The sequence below is a fragment of the Alexandromys fortis genome, unplaced genomic scaffold (assembly GCF_014885135.2).
Source record: "Alexandromys fortis isolate MF-2015 unplaced genomic scaffold, M_Fortis_MF-2015_v1.1 scaffold_14, whole genome shotgun sequence".
Classification (NCBI taxonomy): domain Eukaryota; kingdom Metazoa; phylum Chordata; class Mammalia; order Rodentia; family Cricetidae; genus Alexandromys; species Alexandromys fortis.
In genome coordinates this window covers 19069899-19093949 of record NW_026067910.1, presented here as the reverse complement: position 1 = coordinate 19093949, position 24051 = coordinate 19069899, and the positions used below count along the sequence as shown (strand labels likewise).

At 49.4% G+C, this 24051-nt stretch overlaps 1 long non-coding RNA gene across 2 annotated transcripts in view; it reads left to right on the top strand.

The window, feature by feature from the left end:
- The first annotated feature begins 7887 nt into the window (after positions 1-7887).
- Positions 7888-24051, top strand: part of LOC126499042 (uncharacterized) — a 48451-nt gene continuing 32287 nt past the window's right edge. Inside the window, exon 1 of one of the 2 annotated variants that reach the window (XR_007590960.1) lies at positions 7888-8039. This is a non-coding gene — a long non-coding RNA (uncharacterized lncRNA). Of the gene's footprint in view, positions 8040-12298; positions 12436-24051 lie in introns of those variants that run through there. The other variant, XR_007590959.1, reaches the window with a different exon arrangement.

Sequence of the window (24051 nt, the reverse complement as noted above, 5' to 3'; positions counted from 1 at the left end):
CCTATAGCCTCTTTACACACACACACACACACACACACACACACACACACACACACACACACACACCTGAGAAGATAGCTTTATCAGTTTAATTCTTGTGCAAGCACAAACATATGAGTTCAGATCCCCAGAACACATATAGAGCTGAGGAGGCAGAAACTGTCATGTTCCTAGGTCTCATTGGCTACCCAGCCTAGCCTGATTGCTGAACTATAGGCCAATGAGGAAGCAGAGACTGACATGTCCCTAGGTCTCATTGGCTATCCAGCCTAGCCTGATGATTGCTGAATTACAGGCCAATGAGAAACCCTGGTTCCTAAGGAGTAGACCCTTGGTTGATGTCTGCTTCCATATTCACATGCACACACTACACACATGTGTGCACCATATGAATGCATACAAATCTAATAAAAATGTATTTAATAAAACATGATGCAAGGAATAATGATGATGCCAGCAAGCAAGTAAAGAAACAAGCCTAAAGACCTACCAACCAACCAATAATCCATCATACCATTCACTGGGGAGAACAATGAATTTTTTCCAATTATTATGTTACTTATCAAGAATCAAAGAGATTGTTTTCCCAGTATACCCTTCCTGTGATTCTAGTAACAAACACTCTTGAATATTTTACTTGACAATTCTTTTGGCTTTAACAAAATATCCTGGTTTTCCTACAATCTCTATGACCACCCAGAAGATAATAATTCTCCCCAAGAGTTGGTCTCCTGACCTCATTTATTTGTGGCACATCAGATTTCCTGGGTTAATAAGGTGTGTGTTTTCTACAAGGCAAAGCCACATCCGATATTTGGCATACCACAATACTCACACGCTGAACACAGTTCAGGGTGCTGAAGTTCTCCAGGCATCTTTGTACGTACTGGGGACAGCATGCTTCTCTTATACTGCTGATGACTTTGGAAAGAAGGGGATGTTAGATCTGATGTGTTGATGGTCTGTGGTTGGCTGGCATATGATGTGAGGATTACCAGCCAGCTGAGGATCCTGCAGACAGACAGACAGGCAGGCCCGTACACGCATGCTCATATGCGTACGTGTGCAAGGGCACACAAGCCATGGCCTGGCCCTACACCACAGACTACTGCTTGGACCTGTACGATATTATTGCTGGAAGAAATTCTAACGTCATCGAGGGCAAGCCCCTCATATTTGTGATAAAGTGACTCACTATAGCCCCCAGGGGAAAGGACAGGCCTACAGTTACTCAGCAAATGGGAGGATACAGGGGGATTTGAACCCACCAGTTACTAAACCCTTGGAATTCCATATAGTGGATGGATGGAGGGCTGGTTAGTGTGGCAGAGCAGAAATCAACTAAGAGATAAGCTGCTGGGCACACCCGTGAGAGATTTTCTTGACTGCATGGTTTGACGTGGTCTGACGTGGTCTGACCAACCCCAAATGTGGGCAGCTCCACCCAACAGAAGCCCAAATAAAAAGAAGTCTGAGGAGAATTTGGACCTTTTTGCCTCATGGCTTTTATATCTCATTGGTGAGCTCATTTAGCTTGCGGCTACTGCTGCTCCACCACATTGCTTTGCTGATGTCAGAATCCAGCTATTTGGGGTTTCCAACATGGACTGAAGCTCAGTGTTTCTCTCGGCCTTCAGTGCCAGACTGGGACTCCTGAGGCCTTGGGTCTGGGTGAGCAGCTACTAGCTTCTCTGCCTCTCCAGTGAAAAGACAGCCATTCTTGACTTACCAGATCCTATCTCGTAAGTCAATCCAATAGGTCCCCTTTTACTATGTAGTCCTCTGCTGGTTCTGTTTCTCTAGTGGACCCTCACTAATAGATATGGTCATTTCAGGGTTGGTTTTCCCACACGTCCATCTTCAGGGCCAGCTCTACTGTGGTGCCCAGGCATGGCGTAGGGCCACTCTTGAGAGTGTCGCTGCTGCCTAGGGGCAGGGAGGGCTCTCCTGCCCTCCCACCTGCACTGATGGGTAGGGATAGGGTAGGGCAGAGTTGGGGAGGGCACCTCTCCTCCACCCATGCTGCCACATGAGTAATATGCCCATTCTGAGCTGAGAATAGCCACTCTTGGCAACTTCAGCTGGGACATAATTCAGGTTTTGTCAAAGGAGCAGGACACAACTTCAAAATAAGCAATTGTTGTTTGTTTGTTTGTTTAATAGAGCAGTTCCATTCCCCACACCCTGTTTCTTGGATTTAGCAAAACATGCGGGTTATAAAAGCCCCTGGGATGCAGGATCTAATCTGAAGTTTGGACCTCTGGAAATTCGTTCTCAGTGTAATCTTAAGCACGCCCCTTCTCTTCCTTCAGTCTTTCTCAGATAGTAGGAGAGGAAGTGTCTTGATTCTCTGCTGGTGCTTAACCTGGCAAGGATGTCACGGGGTGGAGTGACTGCTGCACGTGCAAGGACTTGCTGGGAATGGTGTGCACACGCATGTGTGTTTGTGTGTGTGTGTGTATTTGTGTGTGTGTTTGTGTGGGGGAGGTGTGGATGTTCACCTGACACACCCCCTGTATCTGCATACTGACTTGTACTAAACTGAAACATTGATGTATGTTTGCTTCTTTTTTTTGAGTGATCATTTCAATATTCTAAAATAATTTCTCTTTATTCTTGAGACTTTCATCCATGTCTACAATGAAACATGACATATTTATTTATTTTAAGTCCCTCCAGATTTCACCCCAACATGACATCCTTCCAATTTTACCACCAACACACTTTTTATTTTTTATTTTTTACTTTTTATTTTTTTTACCAGCACACTTTTTAAATTTTTCTTTATTCTTTATGTCTTTTCACATCATGTGTCTCCGCCCCTTCATAACTGCCTTCTGCCCTTGCAACCTCCCCCCCAAAATAAAATAAAATTTAAGAGAAAAAAAGAAAAAAATCAATCTTCTCATGGAAGCTGTGGTGTGACACAGTGAGCCCACATTAACCGTATATCTTTACCTCCAAGTTTTCATTGCAGAGTTCGAGACCTCTGGTTTCTGCTACACTATTAATGCCGAGACCTCACTGGAACTCCTATTGGTTATCTTGCAGTTGTCCTGTGTTGTAAAAATCCTGCAGGTTTAGGTCTGCAAGACAGGTCCCTTCTCTTGTCTTGCTCCAGCAGATCACAGATGGGGTGGATGTTGGGGCGGGCCAACTGTTAACTCAGGTTCTGGGCCTGGATAGTTGCAGGGTTAGAGATCAGCCTGCTCTCCCTTGTCCTCACCACCAGGGTGAGCTCTCCTACATTGCCCTGGCTAGCTCACTCCTTGGAGCTGTGAGCAAGGGCCAAGGCCAGTTCTATTTTCATGTCCTCGGGGTCTGTTCTCCCACACCAATAACTTCAGGGCATGGCATAGGGTCCGCTCTCCTAAGTGCCTCAGCTGATGAGGGGCATGGCCAACTTTCCTGTTCTAGTGACCTCAGAGCCATCTCAGAGACTCATTGATGGGAGGGAGAGGTGGAGGTATAGGAGACGGGGAGGGCGGCTCTCCTCTGCCCATGCTGCCACACAAGAGATGAGCAGTGGGGACAGCGTTCCCGTGCTCACAACTTCGGGGCTGGCTCACCTATGCCTCTGCCAATGGGGTTGGTTCTATTGCCAACACATACTTTTAAAAATAACCCAGAGTCCAACTAATGCTGCTTCTATGTGTATAGGGTGCGACACGCTATCCGCTGAAGCTTGGAAATCAATCAGTGATCACATGTTAAAAGGAGAAAGAAAGAAAGGAAGGAAGGAAGGAAGGAAGGAAGGAAGGAAGGAAGAAAGAAAGAAAGAAAGAAAGAAAGAAAGAAAGAAAGAGAAAGGTTCTCCATTCCCAAGCAGCTACCAGTTGTCTCTGATAGCTCCTCAGTAGGGGATGAGGCTTAATGGTCCTTGGCCTCATTTTGCTTGGATTTTTGCTGGCTTGATCTCGTGCAGGTCTTGTTGCGCATAACCACAGTTGAAGTGAGGTCATGGGTACAATAGCCACGTCGAGTCCTTCAGTTTTCCTTTCACAACTGTCCTCCCCATCTTACATTCCTTCTTCATCCTCTTCTGCAGTGCTCACTGAGCTTGTTGGAGGTGGGGTGGGAAAGATGTCCTATTTAGGGCTGACCACTCTGTCTCCTCCTCTGAACCCTCTCAACAATGGCTGCCCCCCACTGCACAAAGAAGCTTCCCTGATCGAGGCTGAGAGCAGCCCAGGTCTGTGGTTAGAAACATAAATATTTAGAAGTTAATTTGACAGTGTGAACATTTAGCAAAACAACATTTGCCTGCTTCCTTCATAAGGCCATGCTCTAACACCTGGATTTGAGTTGTTCCTGAAGATTTTTATCTAGAGTGTCTATTGAATTCTCCTTGCCTCGCAGACAAATGAGACTACAGATGCCTTCCCGGTGTCAGAACAGTCTCTTGCTACTACAGCCCTAGGAAGACTGTTATTACTATAACCATTTCCTTAATGACATTCTTACATGAATTTTGCTCCGGGTCAAACAAGCCAGCAATGATGGAAGTGAACCTATCGCTAAAGACACTGCGCTGCATGGTTAGAGAGAGGTAGTGCCTCTGTGTGTGTATGGGGGAGATGAGGCCTTTTAGTTATAGAGTCAGTGCATTTGAGGAGCAATGCTAGCCAGGCAGACGATGCTATGGGACACTAAAGAACTTGGCAGCAATGCTTGAGGCTGGAGAAGGAGAGACTCTTCATATGCTTGAGACCTCAGTAGGATTTACAGGACGTGTTTCTTAGTAGGGGTCATTTTGTCTCTCGAGGACATTTTGGAAAATGCCTTTTCTTGTCCCGTTGCTGGGGATAGAAGGCAGCACCTCACATGTGCTAAGCAAGCACCCCACCACTGAGCTACGTTCCCAGCTCTCCAGATGATTTTGAGTGTCATGACTAGTGGGTGCCTCTGGTATCTAGAGTGGAGAGGCCAGTTCTGTTCCTACACATCTGAGCACACATAAACAGGTCTTCGGAGGATCCCTCAGCCCCAGATGTTGCAGAAGTCAGAGGGAATTTTCAAAGGGACAATCCAGAGAAAAATCTCTAAAAAAGAGACCGTTTGTCTTCTATCCAAGGAACTTTTCTGACATCCTGGAGTGGGCCATTGTCCCCTAGCTGTCATGAATGCAAGTATGTGGCATGATGCCTGCCATTGTTCACACAGGACAAGGCAGCTGAAAGTGCCCTGTAGGCTAAGTGAAGGATCATGGACCGTGCCTTGCATGCATGACCATGGCTTCGCTCACTGCATTCTGATTATGCCATAAGAACGCCATCAGCCAGCTTCAACCCTGACATTGTCCTCCTACCTCTCATGGCCTTGCCTCTCTGTCCCCTCTGGACTGCCTGGGAATTCCCACTTTTCTCTGAATACACTCCAACTTACTGCCGATCTCATAAAAAGCAAAACTTGGTACGGGGAAGATTGAGTTTGCTTCTCACAGCAGAATTTGATTTAGGGCCAAGAAGGTGACAATCGCTGCAAAGTGAAGATTGGCTATTTTGGGAGTGCTGTGAATAAATTTTTTTTCTATCTCCAAATGACCTTACATACATTCTGCCTCCTGCCCTCCTCCCTGTGGTATTGATGGGGTCGCTGGACTGTGCTTTGCTAGGTGAGCCAGACTCTGCTAGGCTCTTGGTGCTCTTAATAAATCTGCCTGATGGCCAGGGGAGCAGGGGACCTTGATGAAGTCTGGCTCTTGGGACTTAGGTGGAGTTCTGGTCCCTCAGTGGCCTCTGTGATCACCAGGGCATGTTAACCTGGTCAGATGGGGGCTGTCTATGGTCACCAAAGGCTCTGCTTGCTGAGCCAGTTCCTACTGTAGCCTCATCGCCTTTACTCTGTAAACTGGACAACACTGGCAAGCATCTTCTGGGTAAGTGGGAGACCCCTTGCTTTGCTGCCCATTACTGGGTGCTGGGGAACAGCTGTATCTGGGATCAGTCTTCCAGATGACACAGAAAAGGGAGTCTTCATAAGGTGACATTTTGACTCGGCTGTACCCACATTTGGATGAAGCAAAGATTGTTTACCTTTATTTTTAGGTAATGTCCCCAATAGATGTCCCCACAATTCACCCCCAAATCTTACTCACTTCTAAGCAACCTTCCTTAACATCCAATTCAACTCTCACCCCTTTACAAAGGTCTCTACATGCGAAACAGGACAGGAAGGAGGAATTAGTGATTGTGCACACAATTAGAGGGGCAATGGTTGCTTTTTAGACAGGGATCTCAGCATCCATGTGGCTCTGCCGCAACGTGGGATCACAACCAGTCACAGTAGGACTGGAGAGATGGCTCAGTGGTTATGGGCACTTGCTGCTCTTCCAGAGGACCCAGACCCTGTTTACAGCACCCACATTGACTGTCACAACCATCTGTAACTCCAGTTCCAGGTGATCTAATACACCCTAGGGACACATATGATACACAGACATACATGCAGGCAAAATTCTCATGCACATAAATTAAAAATAAAAACATATTTTTGTTTGTTTGTTTGAGACAGGGTTTCTCTCTGTAGCCCTGGCTGTCCTAGAACTTGTTTTGTAGACCAGGCTGTCCTCAAACTCAGAGATCCTTCTGTCTCTGCATCCTGAAGGCAGGCATTTTTGCCAGGCAAAAGCAAATAGATCGTACCAACAACAGCAATAATCAAGTCATAATGACAGACTTACAAAGCACATGGGGACATAAATGCCACTTCAACAGAGACTGTGCTACCTGAACTGAAAGAAAAGAATTCCAAAGGAGCCCAGTGGGCGTCTAGGAGACTACTCCCTGTTGCTATAGCAGGCCATAACAGAAGGGCCATGAGCAGGCCAGGCATATGCCAAATCCTGCTTCTCGAGTTATCCCACCCCTCTCCAGTGCTCACATTTCACACAACTAGCAGGACGGGATGGAAGCTCACATCTAGAGCACACAGGGACCAGCCAAAGGACATTTCCCAAGCCTAAAACATCCTGGAGGGGCCGCCTGTTTCCCTCTCAGTGTTAGACAGGAATCCAGTCGCCGAGGGACCACCACAGTGTTTCTACTGTGGGACCATCCTCTCTCGTCAAGCTGCGACAATGTTCATATTAAAAACCTCTGTGGACCAAGAAGGGCCAGCATGTGGAGAAGGAGAGGAAATGACACAGATGGTGGTGTTGCTTCATTGTGATGTCATCCTATTTACAAACAATGGCATTTATTAGCTGCTGAAGAACAAGGGCTCGCAAAATGTGAGCTACGTTCCCAGAGCTGCCTAGAAAACAAGGACAACCTTGTACTTTTCTGCAGTTTCTGTAGCTGGACTGAAGATGCCGTGTTCTGGGGGTTTGGGGAGGGAAGCTGCGCAGGATCTTCTTCTCCCTGTTCGTTCCCTAGGAGAGAAGGGGGCGAGGTAGATGAGTTATGCACGCTCTATATGAACATGCGAAGAATATCCCACCACTGATACATAGAAACAGCCATGCCATACAGTCAGTTCTGTAAGTGAAGCATCCAGATGTGACTTCACGATAAAGAAAACCACAGCCACCAGGGGCAGAGGTGTTAGCAGCTCAGGACTACAGGGGTCTCTCTAACAAGCTCTTCTGACCACACCCTAGCCCTTACCTCAGATGCAGCCCCGACTCCCCTCTCTGGGTACCTAAGGCCCTTCAGGTACCGGCCCACTCAGCTCTGTCCTTCAGGCGGATCTAGGGCTTCCAGAATAGCCTGCTGCCGGTGCCAGGCTGTGGACTCAGCGATTCAGCCCTGTGTCATTGTCTGTGGCCCTTCCGACCCAGCTGGAGTAGCGGTACCCAGCTCTCTGGCTGGCAGTTTTCATTGTTCCCTCCTCTGCACCCACATGCCACTTTATCACAGCCCTCAGCGCTGCTCTGCTCTTCAGCTGCCGAGGTTTATTCATGTGCCTTATTAATGGGTCTCTTCCCAGTGGCTGTGCAGTGCCTGGCATGCAGCTCGGCTCAGGGAAGCCCTGGTGAGTGAGTGCAGGAGAAGGGGTGTTAAATGGTGGCGCAGAAAGGTGACAGCTTCAGGAAGAGGGTAAGTGGGGGTAAGAGACCTTCACCCAAGGGAGAGAGGCCCAGGGTGCCTACACCTGTTCCTGCCTAGCCAGGCTTGCCTATGCTTGCTTGTCTTAACTCAGCATGCCTGCCGGCTGTTCACCGGTCCATGCCTTCCTGTGTCTGGCCTGTTTGTGTCTTCAAATGCCCACACCTGTCCTCACCTGTTAATGCCTGCTCATACCTGCCCTCTCCTATGCATGTGCACGCCTGCCCGTGCCCGCCCGCTCATCTCTGCCCTCACCTGTCCACGCCTACACCTGCCCATGCCTGCTCACACAACACCTGCCCTTACCTGCTCAAGCCCATACCTGCCCATGCCTGCTCATACCTGCCCTCACCTGTCCATGCCCATATCTGCTCCCACCTGCCTATGCCTGCTCACACCACACCTGCCCTCACCTGTTCATGAACACGCCTTTCAAAGCTCCACCCCGCTCCTATGTCATTCAGGATCACTTCCTGTTTTCCAGCCATACTGGGTTTGGTTCCTCCTGTTTGAAAGGCTCCTGCCCCATCTCTCTCCGGGCTTCCTGCCCATTATCCTGGTGCCTCCTTTGGGGATGACTCTCCTGTGTGCTAGAGAGAGGAACCTATCCTAGAACGAATACTCCCTCAGCCCTCCCAGCATGTCCAGGTCTTCCATGTCTTACACAGCAGAAGCCATGAGTGAGATGATGGATAGAAGTCGCCTGAGTCCGAGTGCTGGCTGTGACAGGGGCAGGGGCTGTCTTTCTTGTTTTCGCCGTTCTCGTCAACAGCTCTCTAAATTAGGGTGCCAATAATCCTGACCCCGTCTGGTACTGAGGGCCCTGAAGGAGCCATCACATGTGGTGTGCCAGCTCAGAGCTGGACAAGCAGGAATGGCTCGCTTGTCCCTGGGGGCACATTGAGGAAGCTGGATGGCAGTTGCACAGAGTGGTCCTAGGACAAGGTAGAGCTGAGCAGTAGCAGACTGCAGCTGGGCCCCACGAAGAGGAGACAGTGGGGGTTCTTGTGGATCCTTGGAAAGGAGACGGAGACGGTGGGGGTGCTTGTGGCTCCAGCGCAGGAAGCTCTCTTCCCTGTGAGGTGAAGCCCAGTCTTTACTCTGCACACTTAGTTGTGACCCTCCACGAGCACTGTCTCCAGAGAACACAGCGAGGTCCTGAGCCTCCTGCCCAAGGCTTCTGTGAGATCCTGTATTCCAGCTCCATCCTCCTGCCAGAGTTCTTACTTACATTACCCCTTCTCTCACTTGGTCATCGTAAACGTCTCCAGAAACAGGTTTTGTGTAAAGTGAATGAGGTCATAAATTCTAGTTTTCTGACAGGCCAGTAAGAGAGAAAATTCTGTAATGGGGCTGCCTCTCTACTCTTGTGCCCTGTGGAGCTCTGGCTGGTGTCAAGATCTGTCCAGGGAAGAGGGACCATATAGGGGGGGGAAAGAAGAGGCTGGGGCGGACAGCTGAGCTCACTCAGCTGCCAAGCCTAGGATTTTTCACCAAGGACAGGTCTTCTGGTTTGATTATCTGGTTAACTGAGAAGCTGGGCAGAATACACTCCACCCGTCCGTCCGTCCGTCCGTCCATTTGATAATTATCTTGCACAGAGGAGAGGTGCTTAATTCCTTCAAAGATCGCCTTCTTTATAAGGAGCCTTCATGCAAGGACCAAGAGTACTTGCAATTCCAGTCATAGGGGAAGATTGATTTCCCTGGTAAATAAAGAGCTCCTACAAATCATTAAGAAAAATAAACAGCCTAATAGGAATTGGGGCCCAGGCTAAGAACAAATACCTCACAGGAGAGAAGAGCTATAAACAGCTCCAACACCGATTACACACAAATGCAGTCTCTCGAGCACTCACGACCATGGCGGCTGCAGTCAAAACGGTGCCAAGATGCATGAACCCCCTCCCCTGCCTGGTTGCCCAAGACGGGAGTAGTAAGAGATGGCACAAACACATGTGTTGTTTCTGCCAGTGTGCCCTGCCACAGACACTCGAAGATTAAGTTGTTTGGGCTCCTCTGGGGTGACCCGGCAGGATCTCAGCTCCTGGTGTTTGTCCAGCAAATTGTCTTTAGAAATGGACCTCACATCTGTGTGTGCAAGATGACTGTTTATGAAGATGATTATTCAAGAAAGTGTCTTCTTTATCAACAAAGGTTGGAGCTAGCCTAAATGTAAATCTCTCTCCAGGGGATCAACTAAATGGTGGATTTATACAATCGCATGTGATATAGTCATTCCATAGGTATAACTATATCACACACACACACAGAGCCTTTATGTGAGGATATAGCTAGAGATTCAGGATACACTCTGATGAAAATGGGTAGAGCACACAATGGGATGAATGCCAGCCTTACTGAAGGAGGTAAACACACACAGACACACACACACAGACACACAGACACACACACACTGTTTGTTTGTCTTTATGTATTTTCCTCTGGAAGAACCAAGTTATTGAACAAAGGCTGCTCTGGGGAGTGGAACTAAGATCCAGGAAGCTGGACAGATGAGCAGGAGGAGAGACTTCTGCTCTAAACCACTTCCTCTCTTTTGGATTTCGAATTGTTTGAACATATCCTGTATTCAAAAATGATAATATCATTCCCATTTTAAAAAGGCTATTCAAGCAGGGAGGTTAAGAACTGGGAACCGAGGGATGGAGGCAAGGTCTGCACAGAAGGGATAGAGGCCGGGATCATACGCTTGGAGGATCTGGGGACCCAAGACAGGAAACCAGTTGGAGCATAGTTTGGGTTGTTTGGGGGAAGAAGACGGCTGGTGAGAAACACAGGACGTGGATTCATCCATGTGAAAGACTTTGGGTTTTGTGGCAGTGAGGGGCCATCTGGGGTTTTAAGCACAGACACCGCATAGATGGGCTATATTTTAGGAGGAGCCTTCTGTAGACATGGAGAGTGGTGTGGGGGAGAAGAGGTGCCTGGTTACCCGCCCAGCCTTTGCCATGGTTTGTTATTTCATTGTCAGTAATTCTAAGAGCTAGTTGGAACTTTGTGATCGATGGGGAAACCGAGGCTTCAGAAAGAAGCGTCTGACTTGACCCCTTAGAGCTGAAGATCAAAATTTGAGTTCAGGTCTATGTGTCTGCAAGGCTGAGTTCTTTTTTGTTTGTGTGTGTGTGTGTGTGTGTGTGTGTGTGTGTGAGTGTGTATGTATGTGAGTGTGAAGGACAGAAAGAGAGTCAGTTCTTTCCTTTCACACTGTGGATCCTGTAGGTCGAGCTCGCATTGTCAGGCTCAGCGTCAAGCACCTTTGCCCAGTGAGTCTTGGCTCTGGCCCAAGCCTGAATTCTGAAGTTAATGCTACGACTGCTGGCTTCTCTGTTCCAGGCTCTGTGTGCCCCCATGGTGCTCATAGGCAGGGAAATCTGGTTCTGATGGCTAAGTGCTGTGTCTTTATACTGCAGATACACAGCCAGTTCTGGTCCGAGGACGCAATGGGGAGGTCTCTTGAGAACTTCTGCCTACTCCCTCCCATCATTCAGGGGGCTAGTATCATGGCTATCCAAACACCATCTCTTTCACAGGGAGAAAGGCTGCAAAGGTCTTGGAGACTGGCTTTTCTCTTATGACATCATAAGCCAGAGGCTGATTTTTCATGGGCAGCAACAGGAAGGGTTAGGAAGCTTCCTTAGGATGGGGTCAGGGAGACACATTTGGCTCCAATTACACCCAGCTTTCTAAATTTCCTGGTCATTTGGTTTGCATTTTCCCCAGAATTTCTCCACATACGTATCTCTCCGATGACAGCCATTCTGCAATTGTGACAGTGGAGAATCCAGCAGGCAACAGTTCACCTAGCGCTACCTAGTTTGTCAGAAGTGGAATCGGGTCTCGACTGGGACCCACCCATGCCTTGGGCTCCAGATCTTTTCTCTCGTGGCTTATTCTCTATTACTGTGAGTGTGGACACATTTGGTTTCTATGACATAAACACTCAAATGCTTTGTGATTTCTTTTATAGGCATTAATAAAAAGAAACAATAATAGCTGTCTCTCTGATGACATAGGGATTTGTGCCCTTTGTGATCAAGTGTTGAGTCTTTAGATGCTGGGATCTGGGGCATCATGGGTGCCTACTGGAGGCTGGATTCTGGTAGCCAGGGTGGAACAATGGGCAGCTCATAAGCCCGGGCCTTTGCCGTGAAGGACAACCATTGGCTAGCTTAATTAAGAGCTGGGGAGGGTGTGCCAGGAGAAGAAGGGTGCATTGTGTTACAGGGAGCTGTTGAAGTCAGCCAAGGGAGTTGGGCCTGGGAACCCGAGGCCACCCTGTCTCCTTCTGGAGAAGGCCCAGTATTCTATTGCATACGATTCTGTGGAGAATGCTGGCCGGGTCAAGATACAGCAGTACTCACTCCCAGGTGGGTTATGCCTTCAAATATCCTCCAGGCTTTTCCTCTCCAGGGGAGGGGGTCTTCAGGGTTCCTCTAGGCTCCCTTCTGACTTCATAACTTTGGGGAAATCACATGTGAACTTTCTGAGTCTTACTTTTCTTTCACATGTAAATAAGAGCACATAATGTGTATGGTTTCTATGCCCACAGCATTTGGGGAGGACTAACTGGCTGCGTGGACATGAAGTTGTAGGGTACCAAGCACATGTGGGCCATGACACCCACGAGAGTAGCCACCCTCAGCTAACACAGCCTTCAATGCTAAACTCTTCCCCCTGAAACCTGTGCTTCCTTTCTCTGGGGAACAGTAAGGTCAACTCTTAAATTTCTTAACGTTTAAAACATCTTATTGCTTTTTCTAATTTCAATGAATTAATCTTGCAGTGTGGGGGATTGGACCCAGGCCCTTGTCCATACTGAACCATTGTTCTACCATTAAGCTCTATAATCTTAACTATTTTTTCTGATTCTAAAAGCAACCCAGGTTTAGTGTAACACACTCAAAAAATATTTTGATGAATAGGGAAAAGAGACTGGGCAATGTCTCCGCCAGAAAGTGATTGCCTTGCATGCATGAGGGTCAGAGTCTGGTTCCCAGAACCCATGTGGAAATTTCAGGTACGATGGCATGGAGGGTGGTGGCACTGCGGAAGAAAAGAGAGGTCGGTCCCTGAAGCTGGCTTCTTGGCCAGCCAGCCTACCATTATTGAGCTCAAGACTAGTGACCCGTCTCAATGGAAAGGTGGACAATGCTCAAAGAATGAACCACCTGAGGTTGTCCTCTGGTTTCCATATGCACTTATATGTGCACCCCTCCCCTACCCACCAAAATAGATGAAAAAAAAACCCAATATGATTGATAGTTATAATTTTCTTATTGTCACCAAAAATTTTTAAGGACTCCACTTTCTTTGTGCCTTTGGTTCCCTCCATCCCCTCGTAGCCAGTAAATTCAGTTGATAAACCCCTGCCAGCTTCACCGCTTCTATTCCATCTAGTGACATCCCTAAGGGTGGCAGTAATCCGTCCTGCCATGCCTGCAGGCTGCTTCAGAGTCCTCCACACAGCTTCTAGTCAGCCCCTGCTGATCCCTGTGTGGAGGACCTGTGAGATCTGGTTTCCCAGATCTTGCTGCGGAGATGATGCCAAGGCCAGAAACTGCGGAGGAGCGTGGAGAGTCCCTGACCTCGATCTGGTACCATAGGCAGTTCCCTTTTATCTCGTAAGCATGGGCTGGCGGAGCCTGTCTTCCAAAGGGGAGTTCCAGACAACTTCAGCGGACTAGAAACCGAAAAGAAGCTCCCTGGAATGTGAGAATGACTTCTTCATGGATCACCTCCACAGGCATGTGTAGACTCTTTCATCTCAACATGAAACTGGGCGGAGCTGGACATTTCTGAGCAGCAGGGAGACAATGGAGGCTGCTTGCGCTGGGCGTTTATCATCATGGCTCTCTTGCACCCCTGGAATTAACTCAGGCTTCCATTTTACAGATGGGCAAATTTGAGAGCACAAGGTCAAGGGTCAGTGGTACCAGGCCATCAGAATCTGTTGATGATAAAGCCAGGCCCTGGATCCGTACTCCGGGGTTTCTGCTTTCTTGAGCAGCCCACACAACCTGTCAGCAGTCCCTGAAATTTGAAATATTTCTATAAAGACTACATGTCCGGAGAAAAATACTCAGTTCTGTCAAGCCTGTCACCACCCTAGCATCCATCCCTGGGTCAGATGGGAACTCTCTCCAGCAGGCTTATCAGCTAAAGAGCTGTGGGTTAAGCAGGCAGCCAGTTCCCGGGATTCTGGTCTTGCTGTAAGTGTCTGTGACTCATTGGACTTCAGTTCCATCACGAGATAAGCATGTGACTTGGTGGCAGAGCATCGACATGGCATGGAGTGGGGGATGCTTCTAGAGCCAGCCTGTCCGGGGTCTTTCTCAGCGTTGCCACCTAATACCACCCCTTTGTACCTCAGTTTCCTCATCAGTTCAATGAGAATTGCGTACACTTGCTTCAGACGGTGAAGAATTAATCCCATGGATACACAGAGAGTAGCTTCTGGTCAGATGAGGGTGCAGCAAAATCAGAGGCAACAGGAAGGGTTCTAAGTCTTAGGCCGGAGGTCCAGACATGTGACACTGTCCTAGAAGATATTGTGGCACTCGCAGGGACCGCTTCACTCTGCGCCCTCTTTAGAGAAGTCATGTAGCTTCCTTCTAGTATCTGACTGAAGTTCAGCGACATCCTTGCTCAGCTGCTCCTCTTCCAGGAAGCCTTCCTAGATGGTTAGGTGCGGGGCTCAACCCCCTGCTGCGGGCTCCCCGCCCCCATTGCCAGTGCCACCCTTTGGCCTCAGACAAAGCGGGCACCAGCAACAGCAGCCGCCGGGCTGGCTCGGTGGCTTTCGTGAGGCAGGGGCTCCGGGGAGCCCAGCCCGGGCTGGTCTGCTTTGAATGCTATTTGCATCGCAATAGGCCAGCCTGGCCTTCAATACAGGCCTCTTCTTTTTTTGACACAGCAGCTTCACAATCGCCTATTGACCGGGCACCTGTTCCTGCCCCAGACGCTATGCAAATGTCGGCCAGGAGCGAAGCCGCCAGCCCCTCGGGCCATTGTGCATTGAACCCTGATGGCGCCCTGCCAGCTCCCAGCCGGCCTTTGTTCACTAGCTGTGCTGAGCCACCCCCGCTACTGCCTCCTCCCGCCTGAGGTGCCCTGCCGAGGAGCCGCCCGCTGACAGCCACTTGGGTCCTTGCACCTGAAGAAAGGCTGCTCAAGCTGGAGGCCAGCCCCACGCTGAGGCTGGGCCAGAGGCCCCCGAGGAGAGGAGGCAGGCAGCTCACAGGCTGGGGCCCTTAGCATCCTGTCCCAGGGGACCAAGGAGAGGGGCCTGGCAGGCGGAGGAGGGGGCAACCCGGACCATGCCATCTGGGGGCGGAGAGATTATAATAATCGCTCTCACATCTGCTGAGGGCCTACCCGCCGCAAAGCCCTCTCAGGGCTGGTCTCTCTGCAGGCACACCTGCCTCTCCAAGAGGCCTGGATTGTGCCTTTGGGGTGGGGAGTGGGGATTTTGGTCCCCTGGAGGGAGCTGGCTGAGGTCACATAGTGGGGAGGGGGCCAAAACCCAGGACTGTGGACGCCTCTGCCTTCCAGACTTGGGTGTAAAGTTTTGCGTCTCTCCTTCATCTCATCCGCCTGTCCTTTAGCATCATGGTTGACTCCTCTGCCCCAGGGTATAACACCCTGCACGACGCTGCCTCAGCGGTCTTCCTTTCTCCTCTTCTGGACTCTTGACTTTACTACTGCAAGTAAAGTTTTAGGTTGTGCCGGCAGCCACAACAAGCGAGGCTCTGCTACCCGTCCCAATATACCAATTAAATAGACATGGGTAAGGAAAGGCAGAGATCAACGTGGTACAGCTGGATAGAATAGATAGAGGGGGTCCAGTGGCCTCCATGCCCCGTCTCTGGCATACAGGCCTGAGTTTAAGGTTTAAACCAAGGAAGACAAATAAGAAGACAAAGGGATATGCATAATTGTGCTGTTTTGATCAAAGCATGGTTCTGTCCACTATTGTCTCAGCTCTGGTCTTGGCGAATGGTCCAAACAAGTCCTTATTAGGCGAAGAAGCAAGTTTGTTCTTGTCAGATGCTGTCCTGCTTTAAGATGCTGCCTCACTCTCCTGGATAATCACCCATTTTGGGGGTTGTCTGTCCTGCTAGGTTCTGCTGTCCCTGGAATTCAGTCACTGACTTGTTTCAGGCGCCTTTTGGGATCTGAACAGGACATTGCTAAAAGCTGACAGTAAGATGCCTCGGTTTCTTGTATCTCTGTGCCTTCGATCTGGGACTGGGATGGGGCAAGCTAAGTAGCCCTGGTTCTACATGGTCTCTCCAAGGGGATTGATTTCTTCATATGCAAAGGCATGCAACTGCCCCCAAAGCAGAGGAAGCACAAAGGGGGGGGGCAGAAATGTGAGGCTTTCACCCCATTTTAGTCTCTTTCTCTAGGTCCAAGTGAGGCATGAATGCAATTTCTGTGTCCTGCAAATAGCATCCTCCACCTTGGACCCGCTTTCAAAGCCAGAACAGCATATCCTGGCTCCTGCTGACATGCCCGACCATGGTCCCCAGTGCAGACCTGCTGAACCAAAGGCTGAGGTGGCTGGTCTCCAGGTCTGTCTTGAGTTTCCATGTAGTCTGATGCACAGACAGATGTGAAGACCACCAGCTCCTAAGCAACACTCTGGCTCTCCTTCTCCACTAAGCTTGGGCTGACACCTTTTCCTTCTTCATAGCCCGACTTCCCTCCCTGGGCCACCAGTACCTCCTTACCTGAGCTCTACTGACTTCCTGCTGATCCCAGGCTTGGGGCACCCAGGTGAATGAGGTGTGTCCCGGGGTGGGGGTGGGGGGCAGGGAAGGGAACACTTGGTTCTTCAATTTGACCATCTCAACTGCTTTGATGGAGAGAAGGCACGGTGGTGTTGAAGATAATACATAGAGAAGGGGTATCTAGCACAGTTTGGGGGCAGGTGGCAGGGGACAGGAAGCAATCCTGGGAAGGATAATTCTTACACTGTCTTAAGGGAAGGGCAAGGGATCACTCTAATAATCTCAGAAGACAAAGCTTCCGTCTCCTGCCTCAAGACCTCAGGGAGGGCTCTGCTGCATGTCTGTGTGCTGTAGGCAAGTCCAGCTAGGGTGGGGAAGAAGAAGCCATGCCGAGGTCACCAGAGTGGCCCAGATGTCTCATGACACTCTCTACACACTCATGCTTCGGTAGAGCGTCGTCTGCCTACTTTGTACATAGAAAGAAGCTCCTATTTCAGGACTCAGGCTGAGGGACTGCTGAGACATCCTGGAGATAGGGTTCACAGCCTATGAAGTGGGAGCCGTCAGGGACATGTTTCAGACAGAAGTTGCAGCATAGGGGCATCCTGTTGCTGGAAGCTAACCAGCCTGTAGCTACAGCAGAAGAGGGCTTAGGTAGGGTGCTACCCCGGTCCTCATCCTACTTCTTACACAAACCCCCATCCATCTCTGCCTCATGTCCTTGCTCTACCAGGAGGAGACCTCATGTCAGGAGTGGCACAAAGCCCCAGCGTGACCCCATATACCATCCAAGGTGTCCCTCCCCTCCCCAGCCCTCTGGCCCTGATAATCTTTCACTTGATGCCAACTGCTTTAATGAGTTTGGCCCAAAGCATGGAAATGTGATCTCATGAGAGGCTGGTGCAAGGTTTTTAGAGAGCCAAGGGCTGCTCTGACTCACAATTTGTCTTCCTCAAGTGCTTTCGGAACACTCTCTGCTGAAAAGACAAATGAGGAAGAAGCGTAAGTACAGCAATTCCCCTCCAACTAAATTCTTTTGCACGACATTCAAGGCTCTGCTGGATCTGGTCTCCATGGCCTTTCCAGTGTGCCCTACCTTGGCCTCACTGCTTTGCTATCCTGTCACACCTCCCGGGCTCCACAAGCATCATAACAGGCAGGGTACCAGGTCAGCATCCCTTCCCTTTGGATCTATAGGACTAACTTTTCAAGTTTACAAACTCCCGCAATTGTGAGGACTCTAATTCATTCTGGTCAAGAGGGATCTAGTAAGTGTCTATCTACTGGACACTGAAAGGGTCCAGGAGAGGACCTGCACATCTCTCAAGCACTCCCCCTCCTGAAGATGGGCTGGGGCCATGTGTGATGTGATGGCATGAGGTCTGAGTGGGAAAGGAGAGGCAGAGATAAAGAGACCCTAGGGCTCAGAGTCGATCCCCCTGGCAACTAGTGGAGGAGGTACATGCGAGGGAGAGACTAGTATTGACCGTCAAGTTTGCAGATGTGTTGTCCTCAAGTGGGAACATAGAAGCCCATGGGGACAGATGGTGGAGGAACAGGCTGTTCCCTGAGCTAAGAGTGGGCTGCCCATGGCACTGGTGGAAAGCGACACCCTCTGGGAGGTTGGAATGGACTATGGTAGCCTTGAAGGGTCTGTGCTGGCATTGACCCTTTTGTTTCAGTGTACGAGACGGCAGTGGGCTTTGGGTGAAGCCTCCTGTACCCTTCACAGGGTGTGAACTCTGCTTCTGCTGTCCCTGTTTCCCATCCTCACAGTAGTGGTCGGCCAGCCACACTGGTATCTGGAGCAGCGGTATTAGGGGCATGGGGGGCACATTTATGGCTTCTGAGTCGCTGGGTCTGGTGCCTTGTTTTCTTAGTAGCCTCACCTTCCGTGGCTTACTCCCTTTCTAGGATCTTTGAGGACTTGTCTAAGAGCATCTGAGAGGAAAGATACAAGGTGCCAGCACCATCACCAACCCTGACCAGGTGACTCTAGAGCATTCTGGAGGCACAGCTGCCTCGAGAGGGACAAACTGTTGTCCCAGGTCCAAGAGGTTCAGGAGGGAGCAGCATCCTAATTTACCCGTCGTTGGAGCAGAGATGACACAAAACTCATATATATATATGTATATATATATACATATATATGTATGTATGTATGTATGTATGTATGTATGTATATGCTCCAGAGAGGAACTGCATGCAGGCTCACACAGAGGAGATCTGTGCTGGTGCTTCTTAGAGGTGACATCCTGGCGTCTATGGATTTCTGATTATGAGGAGAAAGAATGCCAGGCCCAGATGTTCCAACTTGTCCCAGCCCTTGGTAGAATATTTTAGCCTCTCCAAGGTATTTCTGCAAGATCTGTTGTTCTCCCCAAGAATAGGTCCTGGAGGCTGGCATGGGGTGTGTTCTTGTATAAGCTATCCAGTACTTTAAAGAGTAAAAGGGCACCACCCCCCTCTTTTAGCTGTACCTTGTGGCCTAGGCCCGTAATCATTGCTACTTAGGAAGCTGAGACAAGAGGGTTGCAAATTCAAGCCTGTCTGAGCTACAGAGTGGTTGAAGACTGGCTTGGACAACTAGCGAGGCTCTAATACAATAATCCAAAAGTAAAACGAGGGTCTGGGATGTAGCTCAGTGGCAGAGTACTTGCCTATCATGTATGAGGTCCTAGGTTCAATTCTGTCTTTTCTTTGTTGGATGCGGAAACAGTAGCTGGAAGGGTTGGGCTCCATGCTCATCTCTGCCCGTGCTGGAGTACCAGCAGGGTATGACTCAGTGGGCTGGCCCTCACTTTCTTCCTTAGCTGTTCAACACTGTCCAAGAACACAGCAAATCTGAGGGTCACTCTGCCTACAGCCTCTTGGGGGTTCAGGGTGTCTGTCCTTCCTGGTTCTGCAACACCTGACTTCAGGAAGACTCCTGGGAAGGGTTTCTCGGGAGTCTGTTCTCTCGTGGACTTACTTCACCCACTTCTTGGCAGAGTTCTTCTTCTTGAGCCTGGATGCCCACCCAAGACTCGCTTCTGTCATTGTGTCACCAAGGAATCTGTAATTCCTCATTCTCATGGGGAGGAGAACATGATTATATGCCATTTTATACTGGCGACAGTCACTGTCAGCTCTGGACACCCTGTCCAAAATCCTCCATCTATAGCTACAAAAAAACCACTCTCTCTCGGTGGTTCTGTGAACTGCTCCTTGGGAACTGTGACCCAGGCTTCCATCCCAAATCCCCCCTCCCCCCAGGTTTACAATGCAGAGAAATTGTATTTTCTCTGTGAACCAAGAGTTGAGGGAGGATAATGGAGTGGACGCTTCCCACTGCTGTCACAGGGTGTAACCACGTGAATGACTCTCCTCAGATGCTTCTCTTCAGAGGTGGCTTTCTGTCAAGAGGCAACCTGAGGGCCCTCAGTCAAGCTGGCTTTTGTCTTTCAAGGGCTGCCCCCTTTCCTCTCAGTTACTCTACTGACCCCCGTCTCAGTCGACCATCAGAGTTGGAGCCTCCCACTCCGTTCAAAGCTCTGTGTTTGAAGGCCTACTGTGTGCCAGGCCTTGAACCAAGACCTTTTATGCTTCCTCCTGCCCTTAAAAGAAATCTTGCTCCTTTTATAGCTTTTCTTCCACCATGAGGTTGGGTTTGCCATTCCGTTTCATAGACAGACATTTGGAAGCTCTGTGAGTGACAGGACAGTGTCAGGGCTATGAACTGGTGTTAGATGATTCTGGGGCCTGGAGTAGACCACTGTCTCTTTATCTGTCCCCCCCTTTACATTCCCACAATCCTTCAGGCTTACAACATGAGGGGCTGGGAAAGCTGCCAGGTCATATGCTGGGCTTTCAACCTCTTCCACCACTCAGCTCTAAAATATCCTTTCTCAGTTCCCTGAACTGCGAGGAGGACAATCTCCCAGCAGGAGTGTGGAGAAAATCACTTCCTGTAGTATTACAAAAGCGGACTGTCCAGTCTGAACGATCCAGTGCTGGGTGGATCTTTAAGTGTGGCTCTTGTCTTCAAGGAATATTCTCGAATCTGTATAGTCCAAGTGCAACGTGAAGTCAGTCCCTGTACATGTAGCTATGGGGCCTGTGTGGCTCTCTGAGTTTGACTTTTTTTTTCTTTGATATCAACCAAACAGCAGTAATAGCAGCCAGGCCTGACCGGGTTCCATGATCTGTGGGTGTTAGAGGCACTAGCCCACTTCTGGTGCCTGGAGGCAGTAATTAGCAGCAGGCACAGTGGGGGAACACTATTTCTGAGGCAGGGCTGAGAGATTCTTCTGATCTTCATGATTGCTCCTGCTTCCATGTCCAGAACAGGGGCTCAGACAGCCAGCTGTGGCCTGCAGCTCTGACTGTTCCCCTAGCCCTGCCTGATACCCCTACATGGTTGTCCCTGACGGACTTAAGCAGAGTGAAGGGGACCCTTTTTTGTGTGTCCCTGATTCCTGAGAACCAGTGAAGAACTTATGCCAGGCCCCAGAAACTGTGAGCTAATATTAGCCAGGCTGGTACTTAAGGAAGTTCTGGCTGGGATTAATTCCAAATGGGGCACAGAGGCTTTGGGGTTTGGAGACAGTGGAGACACATATGCCTGTTACTCCAGACAGGAGAAAATGCCCAGAAAGCAGGAACAGACTTCTGGTTCTTGTTCCTGTTACTCCTGGCCCCGGAATACGTAAATGCTGTACCTGGGGCCAAGGGACAGTATCAATTTTATTTGGGAGGTCCTGACCTTGTGTAGTAAGCTCTCTCTCACCTTCTCACTGTCCTCTGAACTTCAAGGGAGGTTAAGTAGCCTCCACCCATCCTGTGTCTGGCCCTCAGAGCCTCCCTTGCTCTACTGCCCTGCCTTTAACAGGGCTTCCCCAGACACTGTGAATTACTGACATGGGTAGGGCCCCTGTGATGATGTTAGTACCCTCGCTGACCTCTAGATCTTGGGAGGAGAACATGAGCTATGTCTCACACAAAGGGTTTCAGGCTGTAAGTAGGAAGGTACAGGCTCCCCCAGGATGGGGAGAGGGTATCACTGGTAGCGAAGTAGAAGCTTGAGCTTGAGGAATAGATGGGAGTCAGCACACATGCGGGGAAATGGAGACTGATTGCAAGGAGAGAGATCTGCAAGCCAGAGGAGAGGAACAAAGAAGAAGAAGGGAGAGAGGTGGGTGAAAAGAGAGGAGGAATGGCAGGCAGTGGTTGCTTCTTCTATCTGACTGGTCATCCAGGGCAGGTGTGGGTGGTGAAGACACTGGAGAGACAGACAGTGAAGAAGGGCCCCCGGTAGCTATATTCCAGGGTCTGGTGTACCCTGGGCTCAGTCTTGCTTCTGGAAGTTTTCCTAAATGCTGTATGGGAAGAAAAGAAGGCGAGGAGCTACTCTCATCATCTAGAAGACGGGACAGTGGCTGTGTGGCTGGAGGGGGCAGATAAACTAAAGTCAATTAGTCAGGTTTGGTAGCACAGACTTGTAACCCCAGAAACCAAGGAAGGAAGACCGTAAGTTTGAATTTAGTCTGAGCTACACAGTGAAACCCCGCTCTTCACCCTTCACTACGAAAAAGAAATGAATGGAACATTCAGCTCCTTGTTAGTGAATAAACGTATCAGCAATGGAAAGGAAGACAGAAGTCTCAAGGAAAACCTTTGGTTGACATTTCTGCCGTGCGTTGAGGAGATATTCTTGCCCACTCCCAGAGATGGGGAGCACATTAGCTGTTTATTAAGACAGTATGGGTTGAATATCCCCACTTTGGAAATTCCGATTTTGAGATGTTCTTAAATCCAAAGCTTCTTGAAGGCTGCATGGTACTTCAAGGAGAAAACTCACTCAATCCGACTTAGCAGGTCACAGTCAGAATGTAATTGCAAGGAAGTGTTATACACATTTACCTTCAAGCTATGAGATATTACAGGGAAAATAAATGAAATTTGTGTTTCGGCTTGGATGACATTTTCAAGGCATTTATTTCATTATGTATACACAAACAATCCAAAATCAGATGCACTTCTGGTCCCAAGGACTTTAACCTGGGCCCATTCACCCCTCCTTAGGCAACCGTGGTCCCCATCCCAGGAGGTCACCATATTGTTGCTGAACTTAGTATGAATACCCAAGAGTCATTTAGCCCAGAACTCCTGGACTCAAATACTTCTCCTGTCTCACTCAGTTTCCCCAGAATCTGAGACTACAAGTGTTTACCAACAGTACCGTGCCCCTGGACGGACCCAAGGATTTCGGAGACTCTCTTCACACTGGCTTCATTTTAGAGCATTTCCGCCTAGGCCTGCAGGCTTCAGGCATCAGAACAAGCAGATAAAGAAAGGTGTTCTGGAAGTCTAGGACAGTTTGGGCAGGTACAGCCTCTCTCTCCGTCCATGTTTGTCGTTCCTCCTGGCCTCATGTGGGTCTTCTCAGATTTCTAATTTGAGAGCTTTTTCCTTCTTTATTTTGGTTAATAGGAACAACAAACAACATATTCGCAAGGGCAACTACCTTCCTTAGTCAGCTGAATCACTCAACTCCAGAGACCCTGTTCCAGGAAGAAGTTAGATTATAGAGGGTATCTCAGCTGGCATGAGAGCAGTCAAGAAAGGACTCACCCATGCCAATATGCTCAGGAAGGAAGTTGTCCCAAGTCACACATCCATCAGCCAGAGTCACAGGCCAGGTCTTCCTGATTGGTGGATCCAAGCGTCATGTTTGTCTTACTTCTCCCACTGGATAGATGGGCAGGGTGAATGGAAGGCATTACCATGTGGGAGGCAAGCTGACGGACCCAGGTGGGAGATGAGCTCCCAGGGAGGAGCCCAAGGGGGTAGCTCTCCTGAAATTTGACTAAGAGCCTGGGTAGAGGGCTTGATACCACAGGGGGCTGACAGGATTATTTATTCAAGGGCCATGTTCTTTATTCTCTAAACAGTGCCCAGGAGGGAGAGTGGGTCAGAGGTGACTGGAAGGAAGAGCTGCTCTACTCAGGTGTCAGGTTAGGGGTGTAGAGGTTTCTTTGGAACACCCCTCCCAAGAGCCCCCAGCGTGGAGTGGCTCAGGCTCAGCAACTTTGCTTCCCCAGTGTCCTTGGGAGTGTAGAGCCTTCCAAAGCATTCTGAAGCTGGCTGTCTTCCAGGTCCCGGACAAAGGATCCAAGGCACTCAGAAGTAGGAGGCTTTGGGTAGAGGAGTGGATAGCTCAGAACAGTCAAGAGGCTTTTGTCCTCATAGGGACCTGCAGCCTCTTGCTAG